Source organism: Patagioenas fasciata, chromosome 5, assembly GCF_037038585.1.
Source record: "Patagioenas fasciata isolate bPatFas1 chromosome 5, bPatFas1.hap1, whole genome shotgun sequence".
Lineage (NCBI taxonomy): Eukaryota > Metazoa > Chordata > Aves > Columbiformes > Columbidae > Patagioenas > Patagioenas fasciata.
Window position 1 is genome coordinate 35,417,318 of NC_092524.1, and position 11,765 is coordinate 35,429,082.

An 11,765-nucleotide genomic window follows, 5' to 3' on the forward strand; every position below is an offset into this window, starting at 1 on the left:
TTGGAAGATACTTATCTACCTGGAACATATTTTCAACTTGAAGCCAGCTGACATTTTATATTAGAAAACAATTTGCTCAGATTTGTCTAGAGAAGAACATCCAACAGAATCGGCATTCATAACCTTTTTGTTCTTGATGAATTCTACATTTTTTGAGAAGAGATATATCTATTTACAGATAGTCACCATTCACACATTAAAAATATGCTAAGTTCCAGAAAAAAAAAAAAATCACCTAACAAGTATGGAAATCAGAATCTATTATTTATTTGAGGCCAATGAGATGTATTAATATATTTCCGCTTCACTAACTCATATCATTCTAAGTATGCACCTATATTCTTTTAAGGCCATTTTTGGAATTCTGAATACAAACAAGAACTTGAAGTTTTAGCATGCTAAACCCATAAACATACTTTTAATGCTTTATTATTCCTCTAAACTTTAAGAATTCATTCAAATAGCTCCCATATTTCAGTCTGTCTTTGAGTACCACTATTCTTTTGGTTCTGTACACCCTGTGATCATGTATACTGAATTGATGCGCTGCATTTCTGGATGGTTCTACATTGCAAGTCTGGAAACCAAAGCCAGTGCAAATTTTACCTGCTAAATAAAATTGTTCAGATATATACCTCTAAGAATACACTAGTACAATGATATATGAATCCTTGAAACCTGCAACGGTGTAATTGTCAGCAATAATATGCTTGTTTATGGATTTCTCACAGTACAATTTGGAAATTAGACATGGAATTTGTTGCAAAGAGATCATAAGGCACATTATTATTTATCCTTGTGTTACTTTTTCAAATAAAGAAGAAAATAAGGCTGCATAAGAGGCTGAGCGGAAGGAACAGGAAGCTTAAATTAAATATGTTTATAGAGAAGCTCTAGCAAATCTTGTTGCAGCAGATTAAGCTACTATCCTCAGCTGTAGACTATACTCTCATCAGAAGTCACTGATGCCAAAAGCAGAGTTGGCAGAAGGGAACATGTGCTGACACCTCAGCCACTTCAGTGCTAAGCACACCTTAGTGCAGGTCAGATCTTACACTATGAACTGAAATGCCTGAGGACCAAGCACTTCTGCTAATTCAGCAAATCATTATCTATAACACAAAAGCTGAGCCGGCAAAGGTAAAAAACTGGTATCACCAAATCTGGCAAGGGTTCCCTGAGCTATAGTTGCAATCTTAATTTCTTGTAAAGTAGCCATAATCAGATGCGTCACTTGTCAAAAATCCATTCAAGAATAAAAAACACTCTCATCAAAACGTGTCAGAAGTACAATGTGAACTGTTAAGCAAATAATAATTAATTGAGGTTTTGCACGGAATTTTAATTAACACATAACATCCCAACTACAGAAGTTAAAAGGAGCACTAACACACGTAATACCAAAAGAACAGCATTAAATATCTTTCTAGGATTTGACAAGAGTGTTCACTTAAGAGGGAACACAAACTAGCGTACATTTACTACCCAGCCACTTAGGTATGTAGCTGCATTCATTAAATATTTGTATAGAAAAGACTTGAAAAATATTGACAGAAGGAGAAACTGTATGAAGTTCTCACCAACCTAAGTCAGAAATTGGCTTAGAGGACAAGGTACAAATAAATTCCAGTTTGCAAATGAAGCTGTCAAATTAAAAAAATACGCAAATATTTAATACTGTACTACTACAGAAGTTGTATTTCAGATTTTATACAGATTTATACCTATTAAGTAAAATTCTTGAAATAACACTAATTCATATAAGGTTTATAAACTAAGAACTATCACTGATCAGCCATGGAAACCACACTCAAGGCTTCAAAACTGTTCACTAACTAACTGTTCACTTCTGCAGATTGTCCCCTCCCACCCACCTTTAAGTGAGGTTTTTAGCTTCTAAATATTCCTTTGCTTTTCCAAACAAGTACATAACACAAATTTTAAGTTCAGCATCATGCAAATGCCTTTCTAACAGAAAGCCTCACCCAGCTTTGTCCATTGTCCGCTGATAAAAACTGAGCCATCAACACAGAATTCCAAGTGAGATATTGATATGATGTTTTTGTAGAGAGGAGTTCACAGTTACTGTATTACTATATTGTTGTTATATTATTTGGCTAATCCATTGCTGAGATTCTCCAGTTGTTCAGTTCCCCCTTTTTTAAAAACAAACCAACCAACCTCCAAAAAAACAGCTGGTACATGCTTGCAGCCCAGTATATCTGGTTGAGATAAACTACCACATTTTTACAACAAATTTCAGTAAGGTGATAAACATGGTTTCTGGCTGCTTAGGATAACAACACAGGAATGCCCTACTGCGTCAGACCAATGGTCTATCGAACCCAGAACTTATGGCCTGACAGTGGCAACTAGACATGCTCTTTAGGGATAACTTCTGCATCTAGAAGTTCAATTGTTAAAGGACATCAGATGGTACACCCCTGACTACTCAATTTTGAAACACTGAATCCATCTGTCAATGGATCTGCTGTCTGGGAATCTGTATAAACTTTTTTTTTTTTTAAATGCTGATATTGGTTGCATCCAGAAACTCCTATGGCAATAAATGTCAGTAGTTCACCAGCGAGTATGCAAAGTACCAGCTTCCTCTATGTTTCAAACTTACCATTTTAATAAACTGCATCCTGTATTTGTAAGATCCACAGTCTCCATGGCTTATTTCCTAGAATTTCCATCATGTCTCCTTGCAACTAAAGAGTTTCAGTCTTTCTAGTCTCTTCTTGTAAGGCTTGATTGTTTTTATTGCCTTTTTTTTTTTTCTTAAGTTCTCCTAGGTACTCCCTTTAAATGCAAATACCTGAAATGTACACAAGAGTGAAGACAGCATCACTGCAATATGATGTCCTTCTGTCATCTTAATGCCTTGTCTGACACATTTAGCATTTTGCTGGCTTTCTGTCTGCCATTCACACTACAAAAAAAAACATAGCAAACTGATACTACGGTTAAAGATAACTTTCTCAACAGTTCTACAGAAATGAGGAACCTGGTCCAACTTCATTACACTTCACAGACTTCTACAGCATCCCACCACACACTTGTTAAAAATTATTTCTTGAGCTCCTGGCACTGAACTACTCTGTTTTGCATAATAGCCATCATTATGTCAAATTGGAAGCAATATACCTGCTTAACTTCACTCTTATTATGGAAAAAAATCCCACTGAAATAGAAGGGTATCTTTGAATATATCTAAGCTGTAATGAGAGGTAAAGGAACACAAGCACCAGAAGATCTGAAGGAGAACCAGGACAGCACTGTAAAATGAAAGAAATGCTAAGTACAGGTACTGTTTTACAAGCCAATTCAACCTTAAGACACAGGCAATAATACAGAATCATATAATCATTTATGTTGGAAAAGACCTTTAGGATTGTCAAGTCCAATCATTTACCTAACACTGCCACGTTCACTACTAAACCATTAAGTGCCACATCTACACGTCTAATTTTAAACACCCCCAGGGATGGCGACTCTACCACTTCCCTGGGCAGCCTGTTCCAATGCCTCACAACCCTTTCCTGAAGAAATTTTCCTAATATCCAATCTAAACCTCCCCTTGTGCAACTTGAGGTCGTTTCCTCTCATTCTGTCATTTGTTACTTGGGAGAAGAGACCAACACTCTCCATGCTACAACCTCCTTTCAGGTAGTTGTAGACAGCGATAAGGTCTCCCCTCGGCCTCCTTTTCTGCAGGCTAAACAGCCCCAGTTTCCTCAGTTGACAAAAGATGGGAAAGAGAAAGTAAAACATCTCAAGACTTAACAAAGAATAGGAATAGTGTGACCCAACACATGGAACGTTTGTTTCCTTCCCAGTATTGCCCATTTTGCCTATTTAGACACTCAACTCTGAGAAGACTCATGTTTGAAGGTCTGAAGAAGAATGCAAGATAATGAGCAACAGAAAACTTGCCAAAAAAAAAATCAGGGGCAAAAATGTAAGAAGCTCATAGTAAACCAGGAAAGATCAAAGGCAAAACAATATTTAATGGCTATTCGAAACCTATCATGTTACCTATTCCTGGTAACAGCAATAAGCTTACTAGTTTAAACAAGACACTAATATGAAAAAAAAAACAGTTTAACCTAAAAATTATTTCATAAACAATTACCCAAAACAATTCTTAACTGCTGCTTCAAAACATCATATCACTAGATACAAAGCTCTCTTTTTCAGTCAAGAAGAAACAGTTCTTTGCTGCACTTTATTCTGACCTCTCCTTACCTGAAAACTGGCAGAAGCTTAAAGAAAGTAATGACCTACAAAATATGTCAAAATAACCGTTCTTGAATAGCTTTTTGCCTGTTCTGCTATCTTAGAACAATCCTCAGGATTTTTTTCTTTTGTGAGGAAGGACAAGAGACATTTACTTCTTGGATTCCTACTTTTCCCCAAGATAAACTTTCAGTCCATCTTTTCATCTCGCCTGATGAGTCAATGAAGAGGAAACTGAAGTAGGCTAAAAAGTAGTTTCCTCCTCCTTCCACTGAAGTCAAGTAACTTGCCTTTTCAGAGTTCCAGCTAGCTAGCTCTCTTCATATCAGCTTGAAGCAAAACACTTTGTCAGGAAGTGATTGATGACAATAGTTAAAGTCTTGAGAGAAGATCACAACACTAGATGAATATTCTACCAAGAGGTAAGAATTAAAGAATTAAATTGATAACTCAGTAGAAAAAGTCTACAAATCTAACAAGAACTTAGGCCTAAACAGATTTTTGGTGCTGTTTATACTCTTAAAAAATCAAGATGTGAAACAGATTATTCCACCGGTCAAAACCAATACTTCTGGACTCAGAAGTCATTAGTCAGCCAGCCCAACAAGAAAATGTCAAGCTGATCAGCTTTTACCTCACTTTACTCTAAGACACTGTGCTAATTCCTCCCTGTAAGTAATTAGGTTACTAATTTAGAACACATCTTGATTACTGGGAAAAAAAATTAAATGGTTAAGAGCTTGCACAATGTTGGTTTTAATTATCCTACAACAACAATAACCACCTTTAAATACATACATCCAGTTCCATTTCAACTCACTTTCTCTCCTGCATTTGAGAACTTCTAGTACCATTGAAACAAAATTTAAATGTCACCACATAGTGGCACTAAGCAATTCCATCAACCCTTGATCCTACAGGAACTGATTCTGCAGGAAGCACATGATGTCCACTAATGCTATATTCTCCCACTAACACAGGACTAAGTTTGTCTGATGACATCATATGCCCTTTCAGACACTGGGAAGAGGAGATTTGCTCTTTGAAAACAAGGATATATATGTGCAAGAAATACAGTCAACATAATACAAACTAATACAATCCAAACCCTCATCTCTTTGAAATCTCTGGACGGTTACCCAAAAGCATGAGCTTTGCCTTCTGATGAGAGAACATCTAGAAAATAGGACATACCACAGTAATTAGCAACACATTCTCTGAGCCAGTACAAGACATGCAGTTAATTTCTATGGCACACAATGCAATTATCTGTAACAGTTTTCTACAAAAGTAACTTTAATTTTCTTAGCCAAGGTGCACTGCATTAATCCATGATTAACCTATCTCAAGTTTCTTTAATAGTAGCTGACTAGTCAATGGCAATTTGAAAAAGCAAGACAAACAAGGGTGACCACAAGTTCTCAACCACAACGCTGCAGGGACACTGCATGATCTGATAATTAAGGTCAAGCCTTAGATTTATGCACAGAGGTATCACATTCTAAATAAATAGTTATCACTATATCTGCTGTGCTGAAGAATTTAACTCTGTACCACAACCACCATGCAGAAAAACATCCTTCCCTCCCTAGATTTCTCCTCTGCTACACTGAAGACCAGCTTCTAAGTGATTAATAGAGAAGGCATTACCAAAGCATACCACCTTCATTGACCTTAATTGTGAAGATCATCCCAATGAAAAGAACACTTGGGTTCATGTTTGAATATTCAGATGAGAGCTGACTCTGCCACCCAAACTGAGATCAAAATTTGGCTCCAGGAAAATGGACAGGTGATGTAAAACATGAGAAGTCATTTCTCTAAACAGTGTTCAGAGAAAGGCATCATACCAGTTATATTTTATATGCCTTCAGCCTTGAACAATGTGAACTTTAAGTTTCATTACCTCTTTCTATACACCTCATTAAACTCAAGTCACTCCTATGCTGTCACACTGCTAATAACAGCTCACATATATATCACCAGCAGTCTTTATAATATACTGTGGAAATGAGAAGTGATTCTTTTCGGCACTAATATACATTGTCCTAGTCCTCCTTTGATTACACACATTTGTGCTCATTGTGCTCATAACTCCAGTCAACACTACTGGTCCCTAACTGAATACTTATTTTCCAGCCTCTCCTTCCTGACTGTTAAAACATACACTTATCCTTGGAAACAGACTTGGAATGCATACAGTCACCTCCCAGTGCCACTGCCAGGTCAAAGAGCAGCTGCTGAGGTTGCACTGGCACTTCACGGTTGTCAAAGGTTTTTAGTTTTGCTGAATTCAACTTTCTAGGGAGCTTGAAGGTACCACTGAACAACTTCACACTATGAAAATAAGACAATTCACACTGCTTATGTAACCATACACAAGTACATGTTTTAGATGCTAACATACTATTTCCACACTTGAGTACTCCTAATACCTTCTGTAAAGGACCACTTAACTGTCCTATGACTTTTAATATATCCTTAGCAGAAACAGGTCCTGGTTCTAAATTAGTGCCCCACCCCACTCACCCCTTGGAAAAAAAAAAAAATTAGAGTTTTCTGAATCATCTGTTATGGCAATTAACTAAGTATGACCTTCCAACAGTTTTCCCCAGAAGATGAATAACGATACAAGACAAGAAGGAAACTTACGGTTTGGTTTGTCTTATTTTTCTTAAGAATTATATTTTTCTAGAATTTCTGTCTATTATATATTATACAATTTTGTTACAACTTTGTAAGAGATGAGGAGTTTATTTTCTATGCTAAGGTACACTGTATTGAGAAAGTAAAGTTTATGATTAACAACCATGAACTGCATTGTCACATATATCAACTGTCAAGCCTTTTCTCTAATGCTAGGGAAGAAATTTAAAAAAAATGAAATACTAGAGGCAAAATCAAATATTAAAAGTATTAATATAAAATCACAAACTATTTCTTACTAGTTTTTCTTTATAATACTGTCATCGCCAACCTGAACAGATACATGATGCAATCACTTAAGGAAACACAAAGCACTGAGGTGATATAACAGATAACAATTAGGTATGTGGAAACAATTACATTTTTGTATCTAATTACTTGGTATCTTATAAGAAAGCAGAATTAGATCCACAAGATACTCCAAACATCATGCCACCTACCAAACTTCACAATCCACAGATAAACAACCAAACTCCGCTCTGCAATGAAAAGGACACATTACAGATGTTGTTCAAATGTGTACTACTCAATGTGAGTACAAACTGGCCAAGCCAAGGATAAACAAAGATCAGAGGTTTAAGTCTCCAAGATTTCACACCATGGTAGGGAAAAGAAAAAAAAAAAAGCCCTTTCATCTACTCTCTCAACACTCAGTCTGCAACAAGGATACCTGGGTTTCAATCATCAGTTTGTACTACATCATGCTTCTTGCCAGCAGTCCCTGGCCTACATTTCCCATTCACTCACTTCCCAAGTGAATGTTACTCCTCAAGAACGAAACTGGCTGGTTCCTGGAAGCATGTCACACCCTAACACCCAGTGGCCTGGCAGGTAAGGCATTTGTTTTGGTAACTGACAGAGGGGGTTTTTCAAGTTTCCTCGAAAAGCAAAGGGATTTGAACAAAAATATCAACATACTCCACAGGTATTCAAACCATTTACCTATCTGTTAGGAAATGCAACATCACATCCTTTTTCTGATAAAAAGCATGCAAGATTAGGCCTTTCTATGCTTCCTGATTCACAGAATAATAGAAGCATTCCTTCTGCAATTGTGCATTACTAATGGTACCTCTGTTTGTTTTCTAATTTAACTGATGCAAGCTTTGAGAGTTACAGCATTTTTTAATTCCTACACAGTTATTTATTAGTATGCAATTAGACACCCTTGCAATATAAAATAAGTCTTCACTAACAGACATTACATGGTTTATCACCTCTGGTTAAAAAAAAAAAAAATCCCAAAACTTATTTTAAAACAGCCTTGTATACACACTACTTATTTAGTTATAATTTCCTCTCTTCTGCTTCATACTTTAGTCTCCACTAAAAACATTTTGTCATACAGGTGTATTGGGAGTACAGGAGCGAGGATGTGTACATAAAATGCGTTTGTCAGAACAGTTTTACTGAAGAAAGTAGATAATTATACTACAAAAATCATTTTGCTAGCATACCTGATTTTAAATCACAGTATAAACTGTTTCCACTGAATTTTCTATGAGATGTAGCAGCAGCAAACATTTTCAAATATACAAATGCCTCTCTTTTCCCACTAATAAAAGGAAAACAATACAGCAGTATTTAATGAATATTTACAAGAAGTCTTGAGGTTTTCTTACGAGTGACCAAAGCAGTAATTAGCATTTCGAACACCGTAATGTCAAGCCTTTCTGAAACACCACCTGGCACATTAAGAAAGTATTTTTTAAAAATGCCAGTTGCTAGAACATTTAAGAATTTTAAACAAGACATGCGAATACAAATAAAAATCCTGTTATCTAAGAAGCAGCAAATTGTTTGAAAACTTAGCCTTCAGCATTCTAAAAGCCTAACACTGTAAGAGGAATGCACTTAATGCAAACTGGAAAAAAAAAATGGTAGCTGAAACAGGTAGTTACACCTGTGAGCACCTGATGTTAAGATCCAGTCCTTGAGGAAACATCATAACAGAATTTGCATTTAAAAATGCTGCAAGATTTTTAAAGGCCTGTAACTTCAACTACAGCAATAGATATTAATTTAAAAGCAGCAAATAGAAGCGTTATAAAAAGTTATTTACATGGGAAAATACATATGGACGCATGTGAACTTCAGACTACATTAAGGTTTCTGTACTCATAACCCTTGTCATGACTGCTAACCTTTACATTGTATTTCTCCTACTTCTATATCAGATATTGCTACGGTAATGACAGATGTGAACACCCCTCAACGGCCTGAGTAACTCCTGCAGAATCCCAAGGCAGCTAAATCAGTCTAGTGAAGAAATACTTTGATTTACACTTCTAAGTCAGTTCAGATCTTTTGAAAGGAAATTTAACAAAAAGGTAATTAAAACTACCATGTTTACTATCACCTAATTGTATATACAATAATTACTGTCCACTGGTATTCCATACATTGCAAGGTGACATAACACGATGGAAGGATGTAAAATCTAAAAGAACTACTTTGAAAACAGCTAAGTATCACGTATTATAACTGAAATCTGTATTACTGTATTAACAATAATGTTAATTAAATTTAACATTCTAGTACACCAGTTCTCAAAGTGCTGCAGTAGAAATATTTGATGCCTTGTTAAACCATCTACAATACTAACCATTAGTTAAGCTCTTAATGAGTGAAACACTGAGTTTTTAAAATCAGAGCATGCTGGACAACAGCTCATATGTGTATAAAACAGCCAGACTTTAAAGTGTTGGACATTTATATTTACAATAACAGCTGTAAAATGATTGCAAAAAAAAAAAAATAGATGTACTGTTTGTGAAAATTCAGAGGACAGCTTAAAACCAAATGACTGCAGGCTCAGGTGCCTAATTAAAGACTATTCAAAGGTATCAGATTTTTGACAAGTTCAGGAGAAACACCTCAATCCTCCAAAACCACACAGGTCCCTTTAAGGCATATGAAGCTGTGCACCGAATCAGCATACACATAGAAAAAGACCACCACCGGTCACTTCTTAGAAGTTTGATTGCAGCCATCAATATACCATCACTTACGTAGAAGGCAAGTATTCTGTTCTCGTAGGTGAACTATGGAGTTTGCCCAAATAAACCCATTGTCAAGGCTTCAAGAATTACTTTTTAAAAGAAAAAAGGCTCACGGTACCAGCTGACATTTACCCCCTAGTTATTCTTCTGGGATCTGTCCCACGTGAGACATCTAAAAATATTATTTTACACACATTTTTTAAAATACCAATGTTTTTCAAAAAAGTGAAATACAAGTTCATTTGATTTTCTTGCGCCGTCTGTCTTAGGAAGCTTAGTGTTCTTTGTTGCTTGTCTGTGGAGTCGCTACCACAACGCAGCCTCGATCCCGTACAGAGGAAACTACTACCACCGCAAGAACGTTATCAGTACAGGCTTTCTGAAAACGAAGTAGTTCTGAGCCAATACGTGCTGAACTCCTGTGCTGTCGACTATAAAATACACTGGAAGTCGCTCTAGCCAACGTACTTTACCTTAACCCTGTAAAGCGATCACTTCAGAAAACGGCCAGAACATCAGAAGCGCAGAGGGAGATGCCTTAAGATTGTCCCCTAGTTAAAACACAAGCACACACACCGCTACAACTGCTCGGAGACAGCGCTGAGCCACGTACGGGAGGGTTTCCTTACAACTTCAGGGCCTGAGCTCGCAGCGCCGGCCCGGGAGGAGCCCCCGAGGTGGGGCAGCCGCAGGAGCCGCTCGCAGGAGGGCGGCTGCCCGCCCCCCGCCCCCCACGCTCCCGGAGCGGCGCCAGCTCCGGGCGCCCCGCGGCGCAGTCACCTGTAGCCGCAGCGGCCGGGGACACCCCTCCCGGCCGGGGCACCGCTCGGGCCATCGCTCGGCGGGACGCGGAGACCGACGCCGCCGTCCCCCGAGAGCTGCCGAGCTTGGCTCAGGCCCCGCCGCCCCGCTCGGCCCCGGCCCGGCCGGACTCCCAGGCCTGTGCGGGAGCCGTGGCCGCGAGGGAGGCTTCCCGGTGAGCCGAGGCTGGCGGCTTCGCGGCGGGACCTGTTGCTCGCACGCCGCGCGCGGGAACGAGAACCGCACTCACCGTCCTTCCCTCGCCGCCGCTGACACGCTTCGGCCCAACCACCGGCTGAAAGTCACGGCTGTCCGCACCCCGCAGCGTCGCCCCGCCGAGCCCGCGTAGCCACCCGGCCACAGCTCCCGCTGAGCTGCGCAGCCGCCGCCAAGCCCGCTCCCAGCACCGGCCGTCAGGCCCCGCCCCGCCCCACCCCTCCGGGCCGCGCAGGCGCAGAGCCGCCCCCACAGCCGCTGCCGGGGCCGCGCCGGCCGCCCGACCCGCGAGGGAGGTGAGCTGAGCGCGCGCCCTCTGGCGGGCGGGGCAGAGCTGCCCCCAGCGGCCGGACTGGGAGCGGGTCCCATCAGCGCTCGGTGGGGGACTGCGCGGGACACGGAGGACGTGGCGCTGCTTCTGTGGCGCTGTCCTCCCGCAACCATGTCCTGTGTCTCTACCACAGCTGTCTCTGCATCCCGGAGAGGCACCTGCACGGGAGCCCCGGTGCCCTGAAGGGAGCAGGCTCACCTGCCCAGGCTGCGGCCTGACCCTTCCTCCTCTCCCACCTCCTCCTGCCCCCTCTTGCCCACTCTTCTGCTGTGGCTGTCATCTGCCCTGGGCACTCTGAGATTCTGGAGCCCCTTTCTCTTCCACTCTACTCAGCATCTCCTGATTCTCCTTGTGGCAACCCAAGCTTGAACGGCTCAGCCAGGCTGGGGCCTTTTGTGGGAAGAAATACACATCTGAGAGTTCACCTTTGGGGGAGCAGAGGGACGCTGAGTCACAGAAGATGCCCC

At 40.2% G+C, this 11,765-nt stretch overlaps 1 protein-coding gene across 1 annotated transcript in view; it reads right to left on the reverse strand.

Annotated features, from left to right (window-relative positions):
* The window catches only part of PALS1 (protein associated with LIN7 1, MAGUK p55 family member), a 58,653-nt gene extending 47,493 nt beyond the window's left edge, over nucleotides 1-11,160 (reverse strand). Inside the window, exon 1 of the mRNA XM_065839677.2 lies at nucleotides 11,002-11,160. The gene's annotated coding sequence lies outside the window, so the exon portion shown is untranslated. The remainder of the gene's footprint in view (nucleotides 1-11,001) is intronic.
* Nucleotides 11,161-11,765: the final 605 nt, after the last annotated feature.